At 41.3% G+C, this 14,018-nt stretch overlaps 1 long non-coding RNA gene across 1 annotated transcript in view; it reads right to left on the minus strand.

Annotated features, from left to right (window-relative positions):
• LOC144341131 (uncharacterized) overlaps positions 1-14,018 on the minus strand; it is a 35,911-nt gene that overhangs the window by 4,836 nt on the left and 17,057 nt on the right. Inside the window, exon 2 of the long non-coding RNA XR_013417795.1 lies at positions 11,087-11,155. This is a non-coding gene — a long non-coding RNA (uncharacterized LOC144341131). The remainder of the gene's footprint in view (positions 1-11,086; positions 11,156-14,018) is intronic.

Consider the following 14,018-nt stretch of genomic DNA (forward strand, 5'->3'; position numbering starts at 1 on the left):
AACCATAAATTGGTAGAAACACTTAAGTGGTTACTTTGACAAATTTCTAGAGGCCGAGTATGAACTGTCTAGATGATGAGAAACTCCTGGGTATTTTAATGTTAGAGAGACCCCCAGACTTTAATGGGTTTTCCTCCAGAAACCCACTCAGTTTGCACAATGAAAAGCCAAGAAAGATGCCCCCGTGGCTCGGGCAGAGAAAGAGGAAGAGTAACCATTGTGAAGCATACCCAGAACATTGTCCACATAGAATAGAAGTCCTACTTTCCAGGGAAAAGACTTTATGGGAGCCTTATCCCAACTTGGAAACAGGCGTTTCACCTACACCCAGCCCACTAGCCTTTTTGTCTACCTAAGGAAATTTTAAAAAGCTAACAAACATTTGTGAAGGTCACAGCTCAGGGACATAGGCCTATTAAAAGACTAAGATTTAATTACAGGATTACAAAACAGCCCAGGCACAATGCCTCACACCTATAATTCCAGCACTTTGGAAAGCCAAGATGAGCACATCACTTGAGCCAAGGAGTTCAAGAGCAGCCTGGGCAACATGGTGAAACCCCATCGCTACAAAAAATACAAAAATTAGCCGGCATGGTGGCAGGCGCCTGTAGTTCCAGCTACTCAGCAGAGAAGCAGGGGTGGGTGTGAGCACTGAGGCAGGAGAATTGCTTAAGCCCAGGAGGCAGAGGATGCAGTCAGCCGAGATTGCACCGCAGCACTCCAGCCTGGGTGACAGTGAGACCCTGTCTCAAAAAAAAAAAAAAAAAAAAAATTACAAAACACTTTCCCTTCCCACTCCTTTCTACCACACCAACATAACTCTAGTATAATAGCAGTGGATTGCAGCTGGAAAAGCTCCAAGACACAGACTCTAACTGAGGAAGGGTTCTCAGAGAATCCCAAAATCAACAGGGGAGACTAGAGAACACTAACGGAATTTGAAACCTTTAGCCCCTCTAGCTATAGCAAACATTAAACACAGTCCAACTTCTAGCCAGATTAACATAAAACTTAACATTAAATGTCTATTTACTTCAGTTTGTATTACCCAATGCATCACACCAGATTTCAATAAAAAATTGCAAGGCATACTAAAAAACAAGAGGAAACATAGTCTGAAGAGACAAAGCAAGCATTGGAATCAGACTGAGATACGACATAGATTTTGGAGTTATCAGACAGGAAATTTAAAATAACTATGATTAATGTGTTAAGGACTCTGATGAAAAAAGTAGACAACATGCAAGAGCAAATGGGCAATATAAGATAGATGAAAGAATAATAAAGAAATGCTAGGAATAAAAAATATTATAATATAAATGAAGATTGCCTTTGATGGGCTCATTAATAGATTGGACATGGCCAAGGAAAGAACCCATGAGCTTGAAAATAGTTCAACAGAAACTTCTCAAACTGATATGCAAAGAGAAGAAATAATTGAAACCAGAACAGAACATACAAGAACTTTGGGACATTTCAAAAGTGTAACTATGTGTAATTGGTACCAGAAGAAGAAGAAAGACAAAACAGAGCAGAAGAAATATTTGAAATAATAATGGTAAAAAAATTTTCAAAATTAATGACAGACATACAACCACAATCCAGGAAGCTGAAGATAGATCAAACAGGATAAATACCAAAACGCATATGACTAGGCATATCATACTCAAACTGCAGCAAAGCAAAGACAAAGAGAAAATATTTAAAGAAGTGAGAGAAAAAAATTTTTACCTACGTAGGAACAAGGATAATAATCACAGTGGACTTCTCATCAGAAACCTGCCAGGCGTAGTGACTCACGCCTATAATTCCAGCACTTTGGGAGGCTGAGGGTTGGGGACCACTTGAGCCCTCCATGGTAGTTCAAGAGCAGCTTGGGCAACATAGCGAGACCCCATCTCTACATGAAAAAAAAAAAAAAAGAAAGAAAAGAAAAGAAAGAAACCAACCAAGCAAGAAAAGAATGTAGTCTCTTTTCTTGGTGCATTTAAAATGCACCAAGCTATAATTTTAGGTACAGAAAAATTATCCTTCAAAAGTGAAAGAGAAATTTTTTAGTCAACAAAAAATGAGAGAATTCATTGCAAGCAGAACTGCATGCAAAGAATATTAAAAGAAGTTCTTCAAGGAAAAAGAAATGACATAAGTCAGAAACTTAGACCTACATAAAGGGAGAGCATTGGAGAAGGAATAAATGAAGGTAAAATAAAATCTTTTATTTTTTCATTCTTAATTGATCTGACAGATAACAGTTTGTTTAAAGTAAGAGTAACAATGTCTTGGGAGATTAGAGCATAGAGACAAGTGAAATGAATGGCACCAATGTAATGAGGGATGGGAGGAAGTGGAGTTGTTCTGTTGTTGTAAGTTACCTCCACTACACGTGGAGCAGTATAATGTTATTTGAGGATGGAGGAAGAGTAGGTTAAAATGTATATTGAAAACTCTAGGAGGTCAGGTTGGGGAAGATGGTGAAGCAGGAAGCACGAGTAATCTGTCTGTCCATGCAGGCAACAATTGCACTGGCAGGATCTGTCTTACTAACTACTTCCTGGAGTCTATTGAAGGCTTGAAACTTCTAGAGGAAGGTTTGGAATGTAAGTTGTGGTTAATTTCTGTCAATTTCAGCACTTAGCACAGTAGCAACTATCTATCCCTCACTGCACATCTGCAAGGCAGGCAGCAGTGCATAGGTTCCTGAAATAGCTTACAGTTTGGGGGGTTGAGCAAAAAGGAATTAGTCCTTCAAATATCAGTACTCTGTGCTCGATCGCTGAATGTCAATGTTTTTTTGTTTTTCGTTCTTTGGGGTTTTTTTGACAGAGTCTCGCTCTGTCATCCAGGCTGGAGTGCATTGGTGCGATCTCAGCTCACTGCAGCCTCCGCCTCCTAGGTTCAAGTGATTCTCCTGCCTTAGCCTCCGGAGTAGCTGGGATTACAGGCGCCTGCCACCACACCTGACTAATTTTTGTATTTTTAGTAGAGATGGAGTTTCACCATGTTGGCCCAGGCTGGTCTTGAACTGCTGGCCTCAAGTGATCCATCTAGAAAGTGCCAGGATTACAGGCGTCAGCCACCAGGCCTGGTCCTGAATGTCACTTCTGAACACAAAAGTTCAGAGAGCTACAAAGAGGTGAGTGGCCATTATTGTTGCACCTACCCCCATTTGTTGCAAACTCCTCCAGCTCAAGTGACTCTGGGGAATTTAAAAAGACAGCACCTTTCCCTCCCTACTTCATTTTTTTCTTTTTCTCTCTTCTGGACCCAGAGATAAAAAAACAATGACATTAAAAACAACACATATAAGAAAAAATAGAAAGTGACTAAACATGCCCAGGGTAAGGCCCAGAAAAGACCTGAGAAGACCTTAAGTTTACACCTCAGGTTGACTCTTGGCCCAGAGACAAACTACAATAATTAAAAATAAATAAACAAAAACAATAAGAAAAACCAGCAAACCCTGGGAACAAGGAGAATCTGATTTCCAGAGTTATCACATTATTGAATTCAAATGTTTGGTTTTCAACGACAAAAAAAAAAAAAAATCATGAAGCATATAAGGAAACAGGAAAATATGGCCTAGTCAAAGGAAAAACGGTAAACAGAAACTGTCCCTGAAACAGACTTGATGGCGGATCTACTAAATTGTCTTAAACATGCCAAAAAAAAAAAAAAAAACCTAAAATAAAAGATGAAGAAAGTCAAAAGTAGTGTATGAACAAAATGGAAATACCAATAAAAAGGTAGAAGAGCTAAAAAGAAACCTAAAAGAGAGTCTGGAGCTGAAAAACCCAGTAACTAAAATGAAAATTTCACTGGAAGTATTCAAAGGGAGATTTGAACAAGTAGAAGAATGAATTAGCAAATTTGAAGATTAAATAATGGAAATTATTGAATCTGAGAAATAGAAAGAAAAACAACTTAAGAAAAGTAAACAGATCCTAAGAGACTTATGGGACACCATTGTGGCAGGCCAGGTTTCCATTAGCAACCAGAACAGTTTCCACTAACTGTTTACTATAATTATGATGAAGTCATAAGTTAAACATTAAAGAACTGGAGAAACTGGGGCCTGAGTATTAGGGCTGAAGTAAGAAAACAAACCCATTAAGATCCAGCCTGGGTTTTCTCAGACCCTAAAGTCTGGTTGAATAATAAAAGCATTCTTACACATACACCTTGTACCAGGGCCCACTTAAGATTAAGAAACTTTCAGCTGGGCGCGGTGGCTCACGCCCGTGGTCCTAGCACTTTGGGAGGCCAAGGCAGGCGGATCACTTGAGATCAGGAATTCAAGACCAGCCCTGCCAACATGGTGAAACCCATCTCTACTAAAAATACAAAAATTAGCCGGGTGTGGTGGCACGTGCCTGTAATCCCAGCTACTCGGGAGGCTGAGGCAGGAGAATCGCTTGAACCCAGGAGGCAGAGGTTACAGTGAGCTGAGTGCACCATTGCACTCTAGCCTGAGAGACATGAGCGTAACTCCATCTCAAACAAACAAACAAAAAAAAACAGATTAAGAAACTTTCCAAGACTTCAGAGAAAGCTTCCCAGACCCTAGACCCTAGTTAAAGATTAGATACAGAGTGAATGAAACACTTCTGCTTGTAAATACGATTCCACATGTAGCATGGAGCTTAAAATATGTATCAGCAGTAGAAAAAAACTTGTAACTTTGAGTCGGTCTGGTGAGTTACTCTGACCTTCTCCCTGTAACTAGTTGCAGAAATAAACTCCCTTCTTTCTCAGCCTGTCTGCATCTTGTTATTGGATCATAGAAATGAGCAGCCAGAACTTGTTCTGTCCAGGAACAAATCTGGCGACTCCACAGGGATGGATCTGTGCTCAGTGGCCGGTGGCTTGTAAGTCAACAGTCTTCGGGAGACTCCCAACAGCTGCCAGGTAAGGTTTGTCCTGGGGAGTCTCCCAAGGACCTTCCGGGATGCAAAGACCCCCTGTCTCTCTATTACTGGGGAACAACAGAGGCTGGGAGTGGAGCTGCTCAAAGGGTTAAGTAAAACCTGATCGAAAGCCGGGAGTCTATTGTTTTCTCTATTTGAGCTCATGTAGCCATTTTTTTCAGTACTGTTGAGGAAACAATAGGACTCCTTTGTATACCGGTCATGGTTAATACTGAGTGTCAACTTGATTGGATTGAAGGATACAGAGTATTGATTCTGTGCGTGTCTATGAGGGTATTGCCAAAGGAGATTAGCATTTGAGTCAGTGGGCTGGGAAAAGCAGACCCACCCTTAATCTGGGTGGGCACAATCTAATCAGCTGCCAGCGAGGCTAGAATACAAGCAGGCAGGAAAATGTGAAAAGAGAAAACTGGCCTAGCCTCCCAGTCTACATCTTTCTCCTGTGCTGGATGCTTCCTTCCTGTGAACATCGGACTTCAAGTTCTTCAGTTTTGGAACTCAGACTGGCTCTCCTTGCTCCTCAGCCTGCAGATAGCCTATTGTGGGATCTTGTGATCGTGTGAGTTAATACTTAATAAACTCCCCTTTATACACACACACACACACACACACACACACACACACATATATATATTCCATGAGTTCTGTCCCTCTAGAGAACCCTAATTAATACACCTACTTTACAAAGTTAGAGGACCTATTTGCATTTGTTCGTGGAAATTCATTCGTTCTGTTGGTCTGATATGAAGTTTAGAGTACTCAGTATGGGCAACACTGCGTCTATCCTTACAAATAGTCCTCCCGGAAGGGTTTTGTCCCATTGGAAGCACATTGGTTATCCACCAGTGACAAGAAGAGTTAATCTTCTGTTTTAACACATCTTGGCCAATGTATGTTTTGGGGTCTGAGAAATGGTAGCCAGTTTTTGGATCTTTAAAATTTTCATACCATTTATCAATTAGAATTGTTCTGCCAGAGGTCAGGCAAATGAGGTGAAATACCTTATTTCCAGGCATTAGTGATGCTATAGAAAAGGGAAAAAAGCTAATGGTGCAATGCACTGCTAAGTCTGTCCTGACTCACAAGTGGAGGAAGAGAAAAACCTCTGAAACCCAACTTAGTGAATAGTTAATGAATACCCAAACCCCACAGTGGTTACTGCCGCAGCTCAGGAAAGAGAGGGAATGCTGCCCCTAGAGTACAGGAAGGCAGCAGGGCTACTGTCTCCCTCTAAGACTAGGCAAGGTACTAATTTTGGCCAGGAAGTCACTGAGTCTGGAGCAGGGCAGTTCCCACTATAATAATATTCAGTAGGAGTCAATCAGCAAGGAGCTCCAGCCAACATTATTGGACCTGTAATACCACTGTATTTGCTACCCAGTGCCCACCTGGGCAGATGTGCAGGCTCTCCTAAACATTATGCTCGCTGCAGATGAGCGGCAGCTGGTTTTAAATAAAGCAAAGGAAGAGGCGCAATGACTTCATGATGAAAATTCAGACAACAGAGATCCTGATGGGGCAATTCCCCACAGGGACCCTAACGGGGATATTGTAGAGGACATACATCCCACTGTAGCTAACCCATATACTACGTTCATTTCTCTTCCTGGAGATTATAAATGGTTTACAGTGCTGGATTTAAAAGATGCTTTCTTTTGCATACCCATAGACACAGAAAGTCAACTGTAGTTTGCCTTTGAATGGGCAGATCTTGAAGTCGCAACGTGGTTTCAGTATCATTGGACTGTGCTCCCACCGGGATTTAAAAACTCTCCAAATATATTTGGGGAAGCCTTGGCTTGAAATTTAAAGAATTTAAAATTGGAAAATGGTGTGTTGTTACAATAGGTGGGTGATTTACTAATACCTAGCCTCCCTGAATGGGAATGTCAGAATAATACCATTAAAACTCTGAACCACCTAGCAACCTGTGGGTATAAGGTTTCAAGCAAAAAGGCTCAAATATGCCAACAAACTGTGGCATACTTAGGTTTTCTCTTACAGAAGGGAACCAGAGCTCTAACAGTGGAAAGGTAAAATGCAGTTGCTTCCATTGCAGCACCCACTACCAGAAGGTAGCTGAAAGAATTTCTAGGCATGGCCGGGTTTTGTTAGATCTGGATTCCTAACTATGAACTACCAATGAAGCCACTATACAGTCTGTTAAGGGAGCTAACAATGATGCCTTTGACTGGGAGCGAAACACCAGCACCCATTTGGACAACTGAAATGTAAGTTAACCTCTACCCTATTCCTGGGGATCCCAAATCCTCATAAGCCCTTTCAATTGTACATGCATGAGAGACTGGGTCTAGCACTTAGGATCCTTACACAGAAATTAGGAGAAATATTGCAATCAGTAGGCTCAGTTTCCTAAACAACTGAATAATGTAGCCAAAGACTGGCCCTGTTCAAGGGGGGTCACTGCCACCTGCCTACTATTAAAGGAGGCTGAAAAGTTGACTTTGGGGATAGCCTGTCACTGTCTATGTGCCTCACCAAGTACCAGTGTTACTAGAACAAAAGGGAGGCTACTGGCTGATAGTGGGCAGATTGAGCAAATACCAGGCCACACTCCTAGCTGAACCCACAGTAAAATTGCAGATTACCAGAGCCTTGAACCCAGCTACTTTACTTCCCTCTACCGAAGAGCCAAAAGAACTTATGCAAAATGTTTACAAATTATTGACTAAGGTGTTTTCCAGTCACCCTAATTTAAAGGACACAGCCCTGCCATATGCACACTGGACATTGTTCATAGATGGGAGCAGCCTGGTAACCAACAGAAAAAGAAATGCTATATATGTCATGGTAACATTTTCAGAGGTCACAGAAGCCAGGACTTTACCACTAGGAACCTCTGCACAGAAGGCAGAACTGATTGCCCTTATGACAGCCCTACACTTGTTCCAAGTAAACAAGGCACTTGGAATAAATTGGCAACTCAGCATGGAGACCACAGTCTTCTGGACAGACTGAAAGGAAAATCCAACACTAAAAACAGTTATTGCCAAACCGTGCCAGGAAACTCAACCAAAATGAATTCAGGTACTCGGCATTGCATTGCTCTGGGTAAGAATGACCTCCCCAGATGTGGGATTAGGTTAAGTCCTATGAAATGATATAGGAGAGACCCTTTACTGCTAATCCATCTTGGGTTACTAGGGTGCCCCTTAATAAAAAGTCAACCATTAAACATTGTGTTACTCACTTGGGACACATTCTTAACGTTTTGCATAAGCTTGCTTTCAACAACAGCATTATGAACTCAGCAGAGCCACACCACTCATTCCAGTCCTGTGATCAAGTACTGCTAAAGAACAGATGGGAACGGGCCCAACCCGGCAGCTACAGGAGAAAAGGAAAGGGCCCTACTGGTGCTGCTAACCGCCAGTTCAGCACTGAAACTGGCGGGCATCAAGCCATGGGTCCACTACACACGGTAAAGAAGTTCCTGCCAAAAGAAACGTTCGCAACAGAGGACCCCAAGATAGCCAAATGGGAGGCAGAACCCCTTGAAGGCCTAAGATTTCTGTTCAAAAAATGATAGGATTTTTCTTTATAGTATTTTTTCTTACTTCATCTTTTGTTGTTTCTTTCTGTACTCCTAACCGATTCCTACAATGGTGTATTAGTTCGGACTCACACTGCTATAAAGATACTACCTGAGACTAGGTAATTTATAAAGGAAAGATGTTTAACTGACTCACAGTTCTGTATGGCTGGGGAGGCCTCGGGAAACTTACAATCACGGCGGAAGGTGAAGGGGAAGCAAGCATGTTCTTCACAAGGTGGCAGGAGAAAGAGAGAGAGCAATTCCCACACTTTAAAACCATCGGCTCTTGTGAGAACTCACTCACCATCATGAGAACAGCATGGAGAAAATCACCCCCACGATCTAATCACCTCCCATCAGGTCCCTCTCTTGACACATGGTGATTTCAATTGGAGATGAGATTTGGGTGAGGACACTGAGCCAAACCATATCAAACGGGCATAAGACTATGCAAATAGGTTACAGCAAGACTCATGCTGGGTCTGTGGTCTATTATCCCTCTCTAGCACCAAGGCACTGCTTTGGTGGGTCTCCCCCATACAATGAAAAGATTAGGTTTCTTTATAGATCTTAAACAATGAACAGGTTGCAGGTGACTGGGGTAACTAGAAAAAATATTTCAGAATGGCCTATAAAGAAAACTTCAAATGATCACAGGTTCCTCCTTGAGCTGCAGTTAAAACCGATTCCTGATAACTCAGGAAACACTGTTTTAGCTTTTAAGGATATGCACCAACAGATCAAGGCAATCTCTAGTCCTGCACTGTCTCTCAATGAACTGATAGCATCTTGGTTTGATGGGGGACCTTCCTGTGGCAGAAGATTCTTGTTGTCTTAGGTGTCCTCCTCCTGGGCATAAGTATAACATTATGTTGTGGACTGTATTTTTTGTTTGTTTGTTTGTTTTTGAGATGGAGTCTCGCTCTGTTGCCCAGGCTGGAGTACAGTGGCATGATCTCGGCTCACTGCAAGCTCCGCCTCCTGGGTTCACACCATTTTCCTGACTCAGCCTCCTGAGTAACTGGGACTACAGGCACCTGCCACCACACCTGGCTAATTTTTTGTATTTTTAGTAGAGATGGGGTTTCACCATGTTAGCCAGGATGGTCTCGCTCTCCTGACCTGGTGATTCGCCCGCCTTGGCCTCCAAAAGTACTGGGATTACAGGCGTGAGCCACTGTGCCTGGCCATTGTGGACTATATTGTTATTGTATGCTGTTCCAAAGCATTCCTTGAGCTCATAAGATCATGTTTCAACAAGCACTGCCTTTGAGTCCCCGAAGCTGAGAACATTACTGATGCCAAATAAACATCTTCTATTCCAGTGCCCCTGACAATGACCCTGTCCAGCAGGAAGTAGCCAGAGAGAATACATTGCTCACTTTCTCTTAGTTTGTCACATCATAGTTTGCACTTTTGTACTAATCTTTTAACAAATCAGTGCTTGGGAAATTAACTAACATGATAGAAATCATGTAAAAATTGACAGTGGGGATTGTGGTGAGCTAGGTTTCCATTAGCAACCTTTACTATAATTTTGATGAGTGCACAAGTTAAACATGAACTTATCTTAATATTAACTTCCTCCATACTATGTGTGGAATTGCAACTACAAACAGAAGTGCTTCATTCAATCTATATCTAATCTTTAACTACCGTCGCAGGTCTGGAAAGCTTTCTCTAGAGTCTTGGAAAGTTTCTTAATCTTAAGTGGGTCCTCGTGCGAGGTGTATGTGTAAGAATGCTATTATTATTCTTTAGGGTCTCAGAAAACCCAGACAGGGTCTTAATGGGTTTGTTTTCTCATTCCAGCCTCATACTGAGGCGCCAGTTTCTCTAGTTCTTTAATGTTTAACTTCAGCATTCATCAAAACTCTAGTAAAGGGTTAGTGGCAACTTACTGTTCTTGTTGCTAATGGAAACCTGGTCTGCCTGCTACACCATCGAGTGGACCAATATACACATTATGGGAGTTCCAGAAGGAGAAGAGAGAAAGAAAAGGGAAGAGAGAATATTTCAAGGAATAAAATCTGTAAACTTCCGAAACTGTACTTCATGAAAGTCTCTTCATCAAAAGACATTATCAACAGATTAAAAAGGCAACCTACAGAATGGGAGTAAATATTCACAAATCATAGCTCTGATAGGGGATTAATATCCAGAATATATGGGGAACCCCTACAATTCAGCAACAAAATAACAAAAAACCTGATTTGGAAATGGACAAAGGACTTGAACAAACATTTCTGCAGAGAAGATATCCAAATGGCCCATAAATACATAAAAAGATGCTCAACATCACTAATCAGTAGGGAAATGCAAATCAAAACCACAATGAGAAACCACTTCACACCCATTAGATGCCTATTATTCTTTTAAGAAAGAAATCAACAACTGTTGTAAGGGGTGTGGAGAAATTGGAAACCTGTGCATTGCTGGGGGGCAATGTAAATTGGTCTGACCACTGTGGAAATATGTAGAGTATAGAGATTCCTCAAATATTAAAAATAGAATTACCTTATGTCTTAGTCCATTTTCTGCTGCTAGAACAGAATATCACAGATTGGGTAATTTAGAAAGAACAGAAGTTTATTTGACTTACAGTTTTAGAGGCTGGAAAGCTGAAGAACATGGCATCATCATCTGGCAAGGGTCATCCCACGTTGGAAGACTAAAGGCAGAAGCAAGGGCATGAGACAGAAAGAAAAAGGGGCTGAACTCCCACAGTAACTCACTTTGGCACTAACAGCATTAGTTTATTCATGAGGGTAATGCCCTCGTGACCTAAACACCTCTTAAAGGCCCCACCTCCAAATACTGTTACAATGGCAACTAAATTTCAACATGAGTTTTGGAGGGGGCATTCAAACCATAGCACCATGTGATCCAGAAATTTTGTATTTGGGTATATATGCAAGATAATTGAAAGCAAGGACTCAAAAAACAGATATTTGTACAAGAATGTTTATAGCAGCATTATTTACAGCAGCCAAAAGGTAGAAACAATCAAAGTGTCCACTGGCAGTGGAATGAATAAACAAAATGTCATATAGGTATACATGGAGTATTATTTAGCCTTAGAAAGGAATGAAATTCTGACACATGCTACAACAGGGGTGTCCAATCTTTTGGCTTTCCTGGGCCACATTGGAAGAAGAAGAATTGCCCTGGGCCACACATAAAATGCACTAACGCTAACAATAGCTGGTGAGCTGGGAAAAAAAAAAAGGTTCATGTACAAATCTCATAATGTTTTCAGAAAGTTTACGAATTTGTATTGGGCCGCATTCAAAGCTGTCCTGGGCCTCATGTGGGCCACGGAGTACAGGTTGATCAAGCTTGTGCTACAACATATATGAATCCTGAAAACATTATGCTAAGTGAAATAAACTACACACAAAAGAACAAATATTATATGAGTTCACTTCTTTAAACTACCTAAAGTAGTCAGATTCATAGGCGGAAAGTAGAATGGTAGTTGCCGGGGGCTGAGGAGAAAGGGGGAATGGGGCATCGTTTTAATGGGCACAGATTTTCAGTTAGGGAAGAGTGAAAAAGTTCTGGAGATGGATGGTGGTGACAGTTACACAACAATGTGAATGTACTTGATGCCACTGAATTGTACATTTAAAAATGGTTAAAATGGTAATTTTATTATTTGTGTATATTTTACCATGATAAAGCATCTTGGTAAAAAATATTAAAATGGTTGCCTCCTTAAAGACCTAAAAGACAAATAGTCTGTGGTTGCCATTATATCTCCATTTAGATTAACCATCTGGCCTCTGCAAAATTCAGACAGATCATGGAAAATGGCAGTGAATTATCACAGACCTGACCTATTATTTTAACAGTATCTCCAGTTACAGTTTCTGTTCTAGATCTATCTGTGTTAGAACAAATAAGCACGGAGTCAGGTACATGATATGTGGCCAATGATTTGGCAAATCCATTCTTTCTCTATTCCTATAAAACATAGAATCAGAAATGATTCATGTTTCTTTGGAATGCACAACAATGTTCATTTACAGCTTTGTCCCAGAGCTATGTTAACTCTGCTGTCCTCTGTCATAACATAATCTGAAGAGACATGGACCAGCTGGAGGTGCTGCAGAATAAATAGCACACTGGTCCAGGAAATTGATGACATCATGTTAGTTGGACCAAATAAACAAGAGTGGCTAGGAGGTTGAAGGTCTTGATAATTCACAGGCACTCTTGACGGAAATAAACCTTAAAGATTCAGAAGCACACTGCATAGGTAAATTTTGAAAAGTCTGACTGTCTGGGGTATGCTAGGACATCCCCTACAAAGTAAAGGAGAAATTACTGTATCTTGTAGTTCCCATCACAAGAATGGAAGCACATTGTGTGCTAGGTAGGCCTCTTCAGATTCTGTAGGCAATGTATTCCCAGAAGTGCACTTCCAGCTCACATACTGGATGACACAATGGTTGCTATTTTTCGATGGAGCCCATGGCAGGAAAGGATTCCACATCAAGTCCAAGCTTCAGGGCAAGCAGCTGGCCTCTTGGACTACATAATCCAGCAGACCCTATGCTATGAGGAATATCAGTATTGTGAAAAGATGACATGTGGATTTTATGACAAGCCCTAATGGAAGAATCACAACATAGATCCTGCATAAAAGCCATACCATGGCAACAGAGAATTATACACCTTCCAAAAAATAAATGTTGGAATACAGCTAGGCCCTAATAGAGACAAGTGCCTCACTATGGAGACACCAAAACTATCTCTCATGAGCTAGGCTCTATCACACCCACCAAGCGATAAATTAGGATGGGTCTAGATGGAAGAGGAACATCTAGTATTCAACATCAATAAAACCAGAGGGCACAAGCAAGCCGAGTGAGCAGGTAGCATGCAGGTAGCTCATGTCATCCACCACTGTTACACAGCCCGTCTTCCCCAGCTCTAAGAATATGCGGGAGCAGGTTTGTACCAGTTCATAAGAGTTTCTTGTTAAATTTTCAGGAATCTTGCAAGCCTGTTGATGCCACGTTGGTAGGTTGAAATTCACCATAAGTACTTACAGAATGGAAAGTAGTTAATACTACGAATTGGATCTTTTTTTCTCCTTTTCAGAAGGCTACTTGCTAAATATTTACCACCACATCACTGCTCAGCTCACATCCATGACTACATGGGGATCTAAAATGACGAGTTGATGTAAGAGCTTGATTCACAAATGGCTCAACTTGGTATATTGGTACAAGCTAGAAATAGATGATGGCTGTACAACAGCCCCACTCAGGATAGTCCTGAAAGGTAGTGGCAAGGGGAAATCCTCCCAATAAGTAGTATTCCAGGAAGTCCACTTGGTCAGCCATTTTGTGTGGAAAGAGAAGTGGCCCTGCAGTTAAATAAACACTCAGGGACTCATGGGCAGTGTGATACAGCTCAGCCAGGGTCTTGGAAAGTCTTGGAAGGTGAACACTTGGAAGATTGGTGGGCAACAAGGGCTATGAACATATGGAAGTAAATGAACTTATGGAAGTGAGCACAAAGTG

Source organism: Macaca mulatta, chromosome 5 (assembly GCF_049350105.2).
Source record: "Macaca mulatta isolate MMU2019108-1 chromosome 5, T2T-MMU8v2.0, whole genome shotgun sequence".
Lineage (NCBI taxonomy): Eukaryota > Metazoa > Chordata > Mammalia > Primates > Cercopithecidae > Macaca > Macaca mulatta.